The sequence below is a fragment of the Gekko japonicus genome, unplaced genomic scaffold (genome assembly GCF_001447785.1).
Source record: "Gekko japonicus isolate JY-2015 unplaced genomic scaffold, Gekko_japonicus_V1.1 scaffold217, whole genome shotgun sequence".
Taxonomy (NCBI): domain Eukaryota; kingdom Metazoa; phylum Chordata; class Lepidosauria; order Squamata; family Gekkonidae; genus Gekko; species Gekko japonicus.
In genome coordinates, this window is record NW_015164188.1 from 419214 (window position 1) to 435065 (window position 15852).

General features: G+C 46.2%; 1 protein-coding gene across 1 annotated transcript in view; it reads right to left on the bottom strand.

Moving 5' to 3' along the window:
• The window catches only part of LRRC3B (leucine rich repeat containing 3B), a 73117-nt gene extending 57517 nt beyond the window's left edge, over window positions 1–15600 (bottom strand). Inside the window, exon 1 of the mRNA XM_015408244.1 lies at window positions 14682–15600. The gene's annotated coding sequence lies outside the window, so the exon portion shown is untranslated. The remainder of the gene's footprint in view (window positions 1–14681) is intronic.
• Window positions 15601–15852: the final 252 nt, after the last annotated feature.

The window sequence follows — 15852 nt, forward strand, 5'->3', positions numbered from 1 at the left end:
CATTGCCCACATCACCCATATGTGGAAGTAGTCGACCAAAGCACACTCATGCTGGCACTCCTCCCTGATGGCAGCTCATGGCTGCCCACATGCAGAACACATTAATGGAGGAAACAAAGGGAACACAGCATGGCATTCCAGGAGTCCTGGAATAAACATGCTCTGGGGAACTCTGCAGAAGCAGACTGAGTCACCTCCTGCAACCAGGTTTCCTTCTGCCAGACAGACACACAGTGAAGGAAATATTATATCACCCAAATGCCTCTGCAGTTCACATGGTAGAAGCAACCGTAACACAACACCCAAGATCTCTACCGCACATCTACCTTGACCCAGGTGATGTAGCCATGCATACCACAGTACACAATACACAAGAATTACTGCAGTGGTGCATACAGTGCAAGAAATTGAAAACAACAGTTATACTCTGATATACAATAACTTCATGTTGTTTTAATCTTTGTTTCTCAAAAACAGGACGCCATCAGACGGTCAGTGACAACGTCGAGATAAACGGAAGGACGAACTTCCCCAGAGCTACCGTTCGTTTCGATGTTTCTTTTTCAAACTACGGTTTCAGTTCTGCATCCGTGCATAACAAAGTCTAACAATGGACTCTCTTCAGTTCATCAATGCTTCAAGAGCTCTTAACGAGAATATACATCTAAGTCAGACAAAAAAGTTCACATGGTAGAAGCAATCGTAACACAACACCCAAGACCTCTACCGCACATCTACCTTGACCCAGGTGATGTAGCCATGCATACCACAGTAATCTTGAAGCTATATCAACACACTTTATATGAAACTGCCCTTGAAGACAACTCAGAAACCTCAGCTTGTACACAATACCATCACTTGATTACTAGCAGGAACTAAGTGGGGGACCTTACAACTATTCTGCAGTGGCTCCAATGGTTACCAATTAGTTTCTGGGTACAATTCAAGGTCCTGGTTGCTTCCTACATTTCCTTCATGGCCTGACACCCACATATCTGCAAGACAGCCTCTCCTGATTTGCTCCACTGCAAAAACCTTGCTTATCGGGAAAGGATGCCAAACAAAGACTCAAGATCAACAGCTGCCTGTATATGAGAATTCTCTTTTGTGACTCCACCCAGCTGTTGGGATGTCCTGCCTGCTGAGGTCAGGAAGGCTCCCATGCTCCTATCATTCCAAAGAATTAGAAAACCATAAGAATATAGGTGTATAGTTTTAACATTTGTGGAAATTTTATAGGTACTTTTTACTCTGTTTATTGGCAATTATATTTATTGTATTTTTTTGAAATCCTGTAATCCACCCTGGAGAAGACTCTTGAGAGTCCCTTGGACTGCAAGAAGATCAAATCAGTCAATCCTCAAAGAAATCAACCCTGACTGTTCCCTGGAAGGCCAGATAATGAAACTGAAGCTCAAATACTTTGGCCACCAAATGAGAAGGGAGCACTCACTGGAAAAGACCCTGATGCTGGGAAAGATTGAAGGTCAAAGAAGACGGGGACGGCAAAGGATGAGATGGTTAGACAGTGTCATCGATGCAACGAACATGAAATTGAGCCAACTTCAGAGGACGGCGGAAGACAGGAGGGCCTGGCGGGAGATGGTTCATGGGGTCGCGAAGAGTCGGACTCGACTGTGCGACTGAACAACAACAACAAATCCACCCTGAATCTCTGTGACGAGGATGGGCTATAAATGCACTAAATAAACTCACACCACACATACATGCACCCAATTGTCACCATATGTCATTAAGAATCACCAAGCAGTATAGATGTTGAAACCAGTCATTTATACCAGGCCAAGAAGAGAAAGGCACGGTGCACTGGAAATGCACAAGTAGATATTGAAGAGATTGGATTTATACCCCGACCTTCACTACCTGAAGGAGTCTCAGAGCAGCTTACAATTTCCTTTCCCTTCCCCACAACAGACACCCTGTGAGGCAGGTGGGGCTGAGAGAGCTCTTGACAGAAACTGCTCTTTTTCGAGAACAGCTGTGCCAGAACTATGGCTTGCCCAAGGTCATTCAGCAGTTGCAAATGGAGGAGTGGGGAATCAAACCCAGTTCTCCCAGATTAGAGTCCACGTACTTAACCACTACACCAAATAAGAAGAGGGAGAAGAAGAAGAAGAAACTGGATTTATACCTGCCCTTCATTCAGAGTTTCAGAACAGCTAACAATCTCCTTTCCCTTCCCCTCCCCAGAACAGACACCCTGTGAGGTAGGTGGGGCTGAGAGAGCTCTTTCAAGAACTGCTCTTTCCAGAACAGCTCTGAGAGAAATGTGACTGACCCAAGGTCACACCAGCAGCTGCATGTGAAGGAGTGGGGAATCAAACCCAGTTCTCCCAGATTAGAGTCCACACTCCTAATCACTACACCAAACTGGCATAATTTCCAGGGTCCACAGTTCAAGAACCACATGGGGACAGCTACCAGATAGCCCTGAACAGAGACCCAGGCACTCTCAAGGTTTTGTGCTATCAAACACAATCATTTGGATCAGGCTGATTGGTTGCCCCTCATGCCAATCTTTTTTGGCCAGCAATCCCCCATATATCTTTCCTTCTGCTGCATTCAGGGGGTTCATTTCTGCCACCTGCTTCCTGTTTTACTCCATCTTTTCCCCATCTCTATCTCTGCATGTCTTATATGACACCAGCAGTGATCAAGGGGGTCAGAGACTTCCTCTCTCAGCCCCACCAACCTCACAGGGTGTCTGTTGTGGGGAGGGGAAGGGAAAGGAGTTTGTAAGCAGCTCTCCTTCAGGTAGTGAAGGGCGGGGTATAAATCCAATCTCTTCTTCTTCTCTTCTTCCATGTGAATCTAGAGTGATGAAGCCTTGTGCTGTGCACCTATATCCTTCATATGTGAGATACAGTTATTATGGCAGGAGTTTCTATGGCGATTTAGAGAGCTGTGATTGACTGCAAGCCTAGCTGGTATCATAAGCTGTGCCATGCCTCGAAAGGGAAGGGGCAGCAGCATTTTAACTCTCCATTACTCTATGGCTGCGATCACACACTAAATAATCCCTTTTCAATGCACTTTCCAACTGGATTTTACTGTGTGCACTGGCAAAATCCAGTTGGAAAGTACATTGAAAGTGGATTAATTAGTGTGCATGATCGCACCCTATGAGAAATTTCCCAGTTCTTCCAGAGTTGTCACTGAGACAATAGGCTGGGAAGTAATTTGGAGTGTTTGAGATACCAGGTCCTCTCCTGACACATCCCTGATTCTCTCCACTCTCTGTCAGTACTAGGTTCACAACCCTTTATTCCTCCAGCATTTCTCTCTTGCTTCCACAACTCTGTGGAATCATCAGTGTACTCTTAATCATCCTTATTTAAAAGCCCCTGTAGTACCTTTAAGAAAATCAAATACTGGCACCAGCTTTTCCATAACCGCCTCTATCTGGGGTGATGGGTTATCCGGGAGAACGTATACTGAGGAAAGATGCTCCTACATCTCTATCCCAATCCTCTCTGGAACTCTTCTGTTAGATGTGGTTTGCACCTTGAGACCAATTAGCAGGTAAGGCATAGCTGATGAGAATATAATGAGGAAGTAGAAAGAGATAAACTGAGCTTTAGGGAAAACAGCAGTTTGATAGCATGCCAGAACTTAGGAGCAGACCTGGAAAGAATGGAAAAAAAAACAGTGATTCTGGAAAGAACTCTTGCTGGGCTTACAGACCGACTCAGAAGACAAACAAAACAGGGGCCTCGTGAGGCCCAGCAAGGCAGAATTTGAACTCAGGAAGAATAAAACAACTGTATGTTTCCATCCCCATGTTTATATTAACACCTCAATGTTCAGAGGACTTACAGTGCAATCTTAAGCTACATAGCACCTTTCTAAGTCTGTTGAAGTCAGTGGGCTTAGAAGATGTAGCTGAATTTAGGATGGCACTGGGAGTGATCTAAAATAACAAGCTTAACAGTTCATGGCAAAGTGTAGCAAAAAAAAAATCCGACTGTTCTGAAAGCAGCAGCTTTCCACTCTTCAACATGGTAGAACTGCAGGGTGCTGCAAAAGCATCAAAAGTTATTTTAAATAGTCAAGGACTGCTCAACGAATGAGTAGAAAACAAAAAGCAAAGTCTCACAGCTCTCATAAGGTTACCACAAACACAGTCTCCAAACAATATTTTCAAATCTCATATGCAAGGCAAGGCAGTAAATTTTGATTGACATTTCAATGGTTGCTATGGCTCTACAGAAACTTACATACAATTTACTAATCACCTACGTGATAATGGTTTTACAGCAGGAGTAGATATTCCAGTCTCAGAAAGTCGAATCTCAGTTCAACCATGGATCTAGGCTTTTATACCTGCCGACCTCACTCTCCTCCCCACCACAGCATGGTTATCTGTCATGTGAAGCTACTAATACTGGCCTACCAAGTCTCATTGCGATTAGTGAAGTTGTATGTGTTGAGTGCTGACAATCTACGCATCTTTAAAGACCATTTGATATCTGACAGAGACTCTAGAATACATAATCATTTGAAGAGAGCCAGTTAAGAGCGGTGGGCTCTAATCTGGAGAACCGGGTTTGATTCCCCACTCCTTCACGTGCAGCCAGCTGGGTAACCTTGGGCTAGTCACAGTTTTCTCAGAGCTGTTCTTTCAACAGCAGGGCTGATTTCGCACTAGAGCTGCCTCGATGTTGCGCCACCATTTGCCCCGATACTATTTGTCAATTTCACACCCGAAGCTGCGGGGCTGCATTTTGACCCGCGGCTTTGCCCGATTTCCCCCGCAATTTTGTGATCCTGGTTTTTTGAGCCTTTGACTGTGTGGATCACAACAAACTATGGCAGGTCCTTAAAGAGATGGGAGTACCAGACCACCTCACATGTCTCTTGAGAAACCTGTATAAGGGTCAAGAAGCAACAGTTAGAACCGGATATGGAACAACTGATTGGTTTAGCATAGGAAAAGGAGTACGACAAGGATGTATATTGTCACCTTGCTTATTTAATATATATGCAGAGTACATCATGCGAAATGCTGACCTGTATGAATCGCAAGCGGGAATTAAGATTGCTGGGAAAAAGATCAACAACCTCAGATATGCAGACGATACCATTCTAATGGCAGAAAGTGAAGAGGACCTAAAGAACCTCTTGCACAGGGTAAAAGAGGAGAGCGCAAAAGTGGGCTTGAAGCTCAACATCAAAAAAACTATGGCAATGGCATCCAGCCCCATCACTCCTTGGCAAATAGAAGGGGAAGTCGTGGAAGTAGTGACAGACTTCACGTTCCTGGGATATGGTGAACCTAAACAGCATGATAAAAAGTAGAGACATCACCCTGTCAACAAAAGTCCGCATGGTCAAAGCAATGGTATTCCCAGTAGTCATGTATGGCTGCGAGAGTTGGACTATAAGGAAGGCCGAGCGCCGAAGAATAGATTCTTTTGAACTATGGTGCTGGAGAAGACTCTTGAGAGTCCCTTGGACTGCAAGAAGATCAAATCAGTCAATCCTCAAAGAAATCAACCCTGACTGTTCCCTGGAAGGCCAGATAATGAAACTGAAGTTCAAATACTTTGGCCACCAAATGAGAAGGGAGCACTCACTGGAGAAGACCCTGATGCTGGGAAAGATTGAAGGTCAAAGAAGACGGGGACGGCAAAGGATGAGATGGTTAGACAGTGTCATAGATGCAACGAACATGAAATTGAGCAAACTTCAGAGGACGGCGGAAAACAGGAGGGCCTGGCGTGATGTGGTCCATGGGGTCGTGAAGAGTCGGACTCGACTGTGCGACTGAACAACAAGCCAAAACATGTACAGGGCTTTCACAAAACATAACACAAAGCATGCTAAGACTAGAGAATGAATCTGCAAATTGAAGCATTCCCTCCACTCCCAGCCCTCCAAACATTTTGTGGGTTAGGGGACCAGGTTGTTGGAATCTTCAAAATTGTACCTTTTAAAATGTCTCTAACCATCACACACGTTAAAAAAAAAAAAAAACCCAACTGAAATAATATGTCCCTGTAGGCATGCTCAATAATGCCAGCACAACTAAGCTAACGACCAGGAAATGCAAACCAGAACATGGCTTGCTCCAAAGCAGCAGAATATTGCATTGCTCTGCCACAGCAGGACTGAAGGATAGACCATCTGCTAGAAAAGAACTGCAACAGAAATGAATATTGCAAACACTGCCTTGTATTCCTAAACAGAGAAGAGATGAGGCCCAACTTGGCCAGGAAGACATCCTCAGGAAATGAGATTCCCAATGAATGAAAACACACAGTTGTTGGCACAAAGGCACACTATTCCACACGTCTCCATTGCTGATCCTTATGATTAGTAATGGATCCACAGGAAAAATCCTGGCACAAATGCTGATTGTGCGTGTGTCTCTCTTCTGACCGAAAGACATATGAGACAAATCATTCAAAAACACTATGATTTTTCCTAAGGTCCCATCATGACCTGGCAGAAGTAAACACAAACACACTAGGATTTCCTAAACCTAGCACCACAGAGCAATAAAGAATGGAATGTATCATACCACACTGTCTTCTTGTTTGCTCTTTACCCAGCCGGCATCTGCTGTATCTTCCTTATGCTCCTAATTTTTTCATCAATATATTTAACTCTGAAGATAACTCAAACATGTGGCTCAAAAAGTCTGAACAATGGAGCCACGTACAGACAGAGGGAATTTCATACAGACCTAGGGGGATCCCCAGGTTTACAGAAAAAACCAAAAAGTAAACACAAATCATAAACCACTGAAATCCCCCTCCCCCAATGGAAAATGCCAATGATATCTCATGAAATCATGTTAGACCTGTGAGGATGCAAAGAGACCAAGGCAACTGGATTCTGGACCCAAGCAATCACGACAGGACAAAATGTTGATGAAAGCAACAACAGGAGCTGGGAGAGAGAAACTGTAAGAAGGGAGCAACGTTTATTTTATTTTTTTAATTGGATTTGCTAGGCCGCCCTTCCCTGCAAGCAGGGCTCAGGGAGGCCTAGAACAGAGTAAAACACATTAAGTGATTTAAATTAAAACCAACATTAAAAAATTACCTAAAAGCAATCAATCAATAAAACAATATACGTTCTGAGATGGTGAAAGGAAAAATTCAGCTTCCCAGCCTACGGGGGGGGGGGAGAGTAAGAGGGATGGGGGGAGTATATGAGAGTGCCAGGTGCCATACTGCCTCGTTGCTGTCCTCAACCGAAGTAAAGAAAAGGTGGAGAGGACAGAGAGAGTGTGTAAAACAGAGGGTGGAAGAAAGTAGCTAAAAAACTGGGGAGATTGGGGGGAGAAAGGGGGAAATGGAGGGGGAAAAAGTGGAGAAGAGGGAAACACAATGGAAAATAGAGAGAGGGGGAAAGTCTGGGGGGAGAGAATGCATGCATGTAAAATGGGAGTGGGGAGAAAGTGGAGAAAATACAAGAGAGGGGGAGAGGAGGCAAACGGGTGGGAGAAAGTAGAGAAGCAGATGGGGGCTAGTGTGCAGTGATAGAATTTTCCTCCCTTGTGTGTTCTGCAGGTCCCCCATCTTGTCCCCCTCTCTGTTGCTACCCATCCTGAAAGGGTCTTTGATAACCACTGCTTCTCTCTTCGTATGAGGATTCAACAGCATGGGATTATGGAAGAAACACATCTTAATGTGCTAGCCACACAATCCTGAAGGCATAAAGGCATTTCTGCCTTTGGAAAAGGGTGAGGCAATTTCACTCCATTCTCTCCTCCCACTGTGGACCCCTACTGGACAAGAAAGAAGAGGTGGAAGTATAGCCCCACAAACATGAGACACCTAAGGATATTTATCCGGGTGGTAGAAAGTGCCGTCAAGTGACACAGGCAACTTATGGCTACCCCACAGCTGTTTCAAGACTCTCACTGACCCTAGGAACAAAATGTCACAGTCTTGGGACCTGCAGTGCAAAGAAGAAGGAGGAGGTTCTTCCATCCTGCTGGATGCCATGCAGTGCTAATACTGGCTAGTGCCAAAAGTAAGAATATAAATAAATAAAAATCAGTATATTTCTGAGAGCTAAAAATACACACACCTACCACATCAGACCAATGCCTGGCTGATCCAGAACTCCACAGCAAGACACTGATCATAATTAGCGGGCTGGATTTGATTTATATGAACAAATCATTGAGCATTAAAGAGCTATTCCTTTAGTCATTGTTAAACATGACAACAAACTTTGGGCTTGGTGCCCCTCTAAAGCAAGGACTACAATAAAAGGGAGTCAGGAGATTGCTGCCCAAAATGTTACCCTTTCCCCTATAAATATGCTCACGAATAAGGGGAAACTAAAACAGTAACAGGAAGGAAGCTGTCCAGGGTCAGACCTCCTGCCCCCCACACTTAACTCCAAGGAGACAGCGGCCAAGGGAACCACCCAGGGAAGACTGCAGAAGCCCAAGGTGATGCCACAACAGCAGCTTCCCAGCCTGCCATGATGCCCAGAATGCCAGGCAGGCCAGGAGAAACCCCCAAGGACCAGCAGCAAAGGCATGAGGTGACAAGGGTGGCAGAAGAGTAGCAAAACCCACCACAATGATTCTTTCTTCATCTGCTGTTGGAGCCAGGAAGGCTTCTTTGGAAGGGCGGGGCAGGAAGCAGGTGCAGGGACCTCCTTAGGTCAGCAGGAGCCAGAGGAGAAGCCCTATAAGGCTCCCCGTGGGGGAGGGGATCCTTAGGCAGGCAGCTGCCCACTGGGCTGAGGACCTGCCATTCCCATAAGTGCACCCCCAGGACAGAGGGAATGGATGAGACCAGAGTTGTCCCCCCCTCAGTAGTCCTTTAAAAGGTGTACCCTGGGAGAACCAGGGAGAAAGAGCTGGACCTTCCCTAAAGGCAAGGGAGAGGTTGCTAGCAGGAGCAGGAAGAGGGTGCTGTACCACCCCCCCTTATTCTTTTCTGAGGTTCTTCTTCCAGGGCAAGCTCAACTAAAGGAACTCTAGAGAAGGAGTTAGCCCTGGAGTCCAGTCTAATGCCAGAGTATGACAGGAGCTTAAGAGAGATTCCATAGGAACTGGACTGAAATTAGAACATTCAGGAACAGGACCACATTGTTATAATGAGAGGCATTTCTGCCTGGTTGTTCTTTCCGTCAGTCACATTTTGATCCCATCCTTCATCTTCAAGGCAGCATACATGTTTCTCACATCCTACACACTGCATATGCAATACGTATTTTCTTATCTGGAGATACGTGTGGAAACACCCACGATTCACTGAAATTCATATCACAGAAACTCTCTTCCATTTATATCGTGTGCTGGGTGCAGGTTTCCAAACACAAGAACCCCAATATATAGATCCTCAAGCACAAAAATGCTATGCACACATTCTGCTGTGCGCAAGGATCTCTCCTGTGGAACAAATAGATCTGTCATGGGGTTTCCTGGAGTCAGGGGTTTCCTCCCCAAACAAGGGGTTAATGCTACTGTGCATAGAACAGGATTAATATACCATTATGTCATACCAAGGATAGTATAATGTAAAATGCTTGCTTATATACTTAAAGGCTATGGGCTTCTCTTTGGCAAAATGGCCCCTAATGATCCAGCAAAATAGGATGTGTGAGATCAGAGTACTGCGGGACCTCCTACCGTCCTGCAGCGCCTGTAAAACGGGAGCTATTCCACCAGGCCTTTGAATGAGGAAGCAGGCGTCCAGTAAAAAAAAGGCAGCCTCCCCTGCTGAAGACGCCACTTCCATGCAGTCCAGATTAAACAAACTTAAAGTCCAGCAATACCAGTATCGAAGACTATGCAACGACTGGGGCAATCTGTTTTTAATTTTTTTTGTTTTAATGTGTTTTAATTAACTATTTATTATTGTGTTTTCTGTGAAACCGAATGGCCTAATTATTTGTTGTGATCCTCCCTGAGCCCATTCGTGGGAAGGGCGGAATATACATTTGAAAAATAAATAAAATAAAAAACAAAATGCATAGCTCTGTGCTTTTCAAAGATGAACTTTTCAGCAGATGCCGTGTCGCAATGGATATATCGAAACTTCATGTTGTGTTCATGAGTCGAACACATACCTCTTTGCAACATGGACCTCATTGACAGCCAGTTTCCTATACCTAAACTGAAGAAGGTACACAGTGGCCCTGTTCATACGAGGCAGTTTGGGCCGGGAGTGGGCCGGATTGGAAGCACAGCAAACGGGCACGATCCCACGCCAACATCTGGCTGGCGTTGCGCTCCCGTCTCCGATCCGGCCCTTCCCCCGTTGACGCGCTTCAAAATTGAGCCACCTACCTTCGGTGGTTCATCCGTTTGCCCCGCATCACCCTGGCCATGGGATCGGCGGCGCGTCTTGCGGCTGGCTCATCCCCGGCCCCCAGCCAAACTGCGCATGCGTGAGCATGTGCAGTTCGGCAGCCTCCTCTCCCGATCCTCCCTTCCTCCCCGGCATGTGATCGTGCCGGGGAGCAACGGCGCACGGGATCCATGGGATCCCGCCCGCGCGCCTCTTTTTTGATGCAGCTCTTTTTAGCCGCGCTTTGCCAGGTGTTTTTCCTGCCGTGTGGCAGGGGCCATTATCAGTCTAAAGAAAGAACTCATAGCTCTTGTTGACACATGCTGCACACAGCAAAAGTTGTAATGCCAACTGAGCAAGGGATGTCTGAAAGAATATCAACAGGATCAGTTTTGAACTATAATTCGCATTTCTCCTTCACGCATGAGAACGTCACTCAATAAACCTTTTACATAATTATGGAAGGCGTTTAAAACTGTAGTGCCTAACCGGGGAAGAGATCCTGAGATCATGGTGAACGGCTTAGTAAAAGTAACAAAACTCAACCCGAACAGCACTTTTCTGGGAGTAACCCCATTGAACAGACCTGAGCATGATTTTCAGTAGATTGCTCCTGAAGATTGCTACAGTAGACTTAGCAGATTAGGGTTGATCTGTGTGACAGTGGTGAAAAGGGCCAATTCCATCATATTATTGGGAAAAGCACTGAAAATAAAACAGCGAATACCGCAATGCCCTACTATAAACCTATGATGGCACCTCATTTGGAATACCACATAGAGTTCTGGGTATTGCTTATCCCATCTTGAAAAGGACATTGTAAAACCAGAAAAGATTGGGGGGGAGCAATGGATCTGAGCACCTTCCAATTGGCAAAGGTTAAAGAGTCTGGATCTCTTGAATTTAAGGAGGGGGGAATTATGAGGAACGTGACAGAAGTTTATAGAATTGTACACAGTGCAGAGAAAATAGTGACAATTTTCCTGACACAAAATATTAGAACTCAGAAGGTAGAGAGGAAACCAATTAAGCAGTAGATTCACGAAAGCAAAAAAAAAAAAGCATTCTTCACACAACACATATTTTACTTGTGGGACTCACTGCTATAGGATGCACTGATGACTGCCAGTGTAGTGGCTTCAAAAAGCAATTCATGAAAAATAATCATTTGTTATTTGGCTATTATTCAGGCATTCTGTCTAAATCGAACGATTCTGTCTAAATCTAAATCCAGGGGGAACAGCAACGGAGAGGTGCTTTGGATTCCATGCCTGGCTGGAGACTTTCTGGGGCACCTGGTTGGACATGGCAGAAAACAAGATACTGGATCAGATGGGCAATTGGTCCAATCCAGCCGGACCCTCCTTACGGTCTCTTGTTTCTTATGAAAAATCCACCTTTGTTGGCAGGCTCCTTGCCCACAATCTCTGCTTGTCTGTAGCTCTTCATGGCGGTTTCCACACTATTTTGACTCTTAAGAGGATCATGTTAGGAACCCCCTAATTCCTCTCTGTTGGTCTGCTGGTCAGCAATACATCTCTGTACTTCATAAAGTGCGATCAGAGGGCACAATCAATCTGTATCCCTCTGTAGGTAGGTCACAAGTACTGTCTGGGCTCCTTGGGCGCTGAGTCTGTTTCCTTGCTCTTTCTCTCCCTTTCTCCAATATAGCAGATTCAGAAGGATGAACACAAAGGCTGTTTTCTCACTAGATTAAGATAAATTGCTTTTTATTAACAACTTTAAAAAAATCTTGCCAAAGCTTTCCATTCAGAAATTGTTCTAGTTGGTTTTGTATTACTTGCTAAAAACTGTTTTCCAATTATTCTTTATTTCCTTAGGCCTCCTCTCTCATTAAAAAAAAATCATGCTATAATTTTGCTCATTTTTCTTTTAATAGAGCCACACACAGACCCTAAGCTCAACAGGAAGGTCTTCTATTGATCTAGAACCAATAAAGTTGGATTCTAGGTCAGGCAAACATTTCTAACTAGGCATTTTGTTCCTCTAGTCCATTTCTATCTTCTCCTTCCATCAAAGAGCTTTTACGCCTCTAGAAAGTTATTCCTTCTGTTTCCACACCCAGCTAGCAACCAAGGTCATGATCCAGCCAAACTAACCGCTTTTTGACCCCCTTTAATTTCAAGTCTGCCATTGACACCAATGAGATTTTAAAACTGACCCTTGTGGGGGGTGCTTTGTGCATCTACTTTAGCAAATATGAATAATTTGACTGAAAATAGCAATTCAACCCAAGAACATACCACCTTTCTGAAATGAATGGCAAGAGGCTCTGTCCACCTTGCTTTGTCTATACAGCTAATCCCACTATTGTCAATACACTTTTTTCAAAGAAAAGACAAAGCACAGTGACATGACTCCAAATGTAGGCAAATTACTGGGAGTGTGTTATTTCCCTCCCCCTCCCCAACAGAAATGTAATTTCTAAGTAGAATTTCCACAATTTTGCCTTCAGAAGGCAAATTCCTACAATTATTTCTTGCCCTATGTTTCCCTCCAAGTCACTGGCAACATCCTGAGAGAGTACCAGGGTTTTCTGAGGGCACTGACTCGGGACTATCATCCTGGAATCATCACAGTATGTTTCTGCAAAACATCCTGGCTCATCATCTCACATTATTCATACATCTCAGTGTTTGCACCGAACACCGAACTCCACCCATCTGCATAGGCAAGACCTTGTTGCTCTTTAAACAATCACATACCCTTGGGTTAAAAGGAAGAAGAGTCAACAGTGCCCGACTGTATGATTTCACCTCACTTCATCCCTTGAATGCATAAACAAACCAGGAGCTGAAGTGAATTAATGGATTGTTATCCTTCCATAACTGAACACATAAACAAGGCCTTGCTTTCCAAAGTGGTTCCAAAAGATGGATGTTAAGAGGCTGACTGAGTTAAGGCATTGATAAGAAAGAGATAGAAACCGGTCCAAACCCAGCTTCCCATTAGATTTGGCTGCAAAAAGTCTTTATGTTCATTACCTTCTCTTTCCTAGCACATGTGGCTTATCGGTAATCACCTTTCTCAGCACCTAGAAGCTATGATTTTTCCAGCAACAGCACATGTAAGATTACTAAAGGCCCAAGTACTTCTTATCAGCAATACAAAGGCAATGGAAATACAGCTTGGATTTGGATCTGACTTTTTTTTCCTGTTGGTAGTCAAAGGCACTATTTCTCATTGACTTCGGAAAGGTCAAGATGGCTAGGTTCAAACTTAATTTTGGGGTGCAAGTCAGTTAGTGCCACATCTCCCATCTGCATTAATGGATCCCATCTCGGTGACAGCCTGTAAGCAAAACTTATTTACACAAATCTGTTCAATGACATCAGGGCTTATCTGAAGGACTAAGGGCTGCAGAACTCATCCTATCATTCCAGCAATTGTTCTGACACTTTGAGACAAAATACTACTAAATTGGACCAAACAATCGGATACCAGAAACAGATACTGTGTAGGGCATGGCAAAGGTACTAGGGAGAGTCAGTTCATAATGTAGTTTACATATTCTGGACTTTGATACCACATGCTCACTCCGCACCTGTTATTGACAGCCCTTTAATGAAGTCATAAGCAAAAGTTAAGCATGTGAACATCCTATCATGAAGAACATCACCATGAACCTAGCACCAGAATGTGTTCCATCCCAACTTATCCTGCCAAGTACCATTTCTCTTGTATTTCTTAGACTCCTTTCTTTTCCCCTCCAGAATATCCTTTTGTTTGTATTTCTGAAGTCACCTTTCCATTACATTTGTTGTGTCAAATTCCTTATGTAGTTTGGCCCTTCCCCCTCTGAGTTAAACACTGGACCACTCTGAATATTTGATTTGGTGTCTTATCCTCTCCAAAGACTATGTGACAATATGTTACATTCTCTTGCACACCCATGCGCCCCAAGTGTTTTAAAAGGGTGTGGAATTCCATTTGTTAAAAAGATGCTACTGTTAGTACCGCCCTACCCAGTCCATACAGAGAAAATGTACACAGAGACACACACACACACTGCCAGTTTCCACTTCTTGAGGATCTCTACATCACCAACCATTAAATTTCTCATCTCAGCGTCGCATTTTGAGGTCGCGACCAGCGTCCGATCAGGACATTCCACTGTCCTCAACCTATGCTTCCCCCCTCCCCCGCGGACCTCACCGTCCTTTCTTGACACGAACTCCCCACCCTTTCTACATACTGGGCTTTCTTCCCCAGTGGGGGTGGGGGAAGCGGGCTCAGCGAAATGTGAACGATCCGAGAGACCCCGGTGATCTGAAGTTGGCACAGGGCTCCACGCTCACTCGGCCCCCCCATCCACCCACCCCAGGCATCAAAACCCGCCACCCCACGCGTGCCCAGGAGTTCCCCGAGCCTTACCAAGTGCGGCGGGGTGACTCAGGAAGGGAAGGCGAGGCGCAGGCAGGCATGGAGAGCTGCAGCTTGCAGACCGGAGCCTTTAAGCCTCACCTGGGAGTCGCCGCTGCTGCGACTGCAGCCCGGATCACAGGCTTGGCTGCCATTTGTTGCACGCCCGCCCGGGGAAGCCGCAAGCGAGGCATTTAGGAAGAGCCCTTCCTCCCCATCCCGAGGAGACTCGGGAGCCGCTCCGTAGCAACCGACCAGGGTCCGAGGCTCCCCTTCTCTCTCTTTTTCCCCCTTCAGTCTTTCAGTGTGGCAAAATCCCCAAGCGACCCGAGGCGCTTCCCGCCGCTCGCCTCGACTGCTCGCCCGCTCTTCGCCTCATGTTGCGCGGCCAGCCGGCGGGCACGTCCCAATCGCTCCGGCCCTTCGCTCCTCTCGCCCCTCGAATGCTGAGCAGCAAGAGCGGCGGCGGCAGCTCGGCGGCGTCCTGCAAACCCGGGCGTGGCACCAAAAAAAAAGGAAAAAAGGCAGCGCCTTGGCAAGGGACGCGCCAAACCCAGGGACGCCTTGGATCCGCTCTGCGCAAGGGAGGCGGCGGGGCCCCGATCGCCTCGTGCTCCACAGGTGCTGCGGCGATCAGGGAGGGGCTTCTCGGTGTGGCAGCCCCCGCCCTCTCCTGCCCACCCCCGGGGGACTGGGCATTCCGGGGGAGGGGAGGGAGGAAATCTCGAGCTGGTTCCCCGCTGGCGGGCGAGGCGCGCACGCAGCCTCTGGCCAGGAGGGAGCTGCCTCGCTTTGGCGGGGTAGAGTTTCCGCTTATTGGACGTGCAGGAAAAAGAGGCACGGACTCCAGGCGGGCTGTCTGGCGCGCTCCTCTCCTCCCCGCTCCCCCCGCGGGGAGTGTCTTCAGGCAGAGACGAGGCCAAGGGAAGTCACAGCGAGCAATCCCTGCCTAAATGGGCACCCCCAGGATTTCCACCACCCCCCTCTCTTCCGCGCGCCTCCGGAAAGGTTAGCAGGTTAGCGTCTCTTCTCTCGCTCTCGGCTTCCGAGTGAGTCCCAGGGCTCTGCTCTGCCATGCAGATCTTCTGTTTTGCTAAACGCCTCTTTCAGGAAAACGTCCCCTGCTGTGCCTCGGGATCCCGCTTCGGAGTCTCTTTTCCCCGACTAAATCTTGGCATGATTT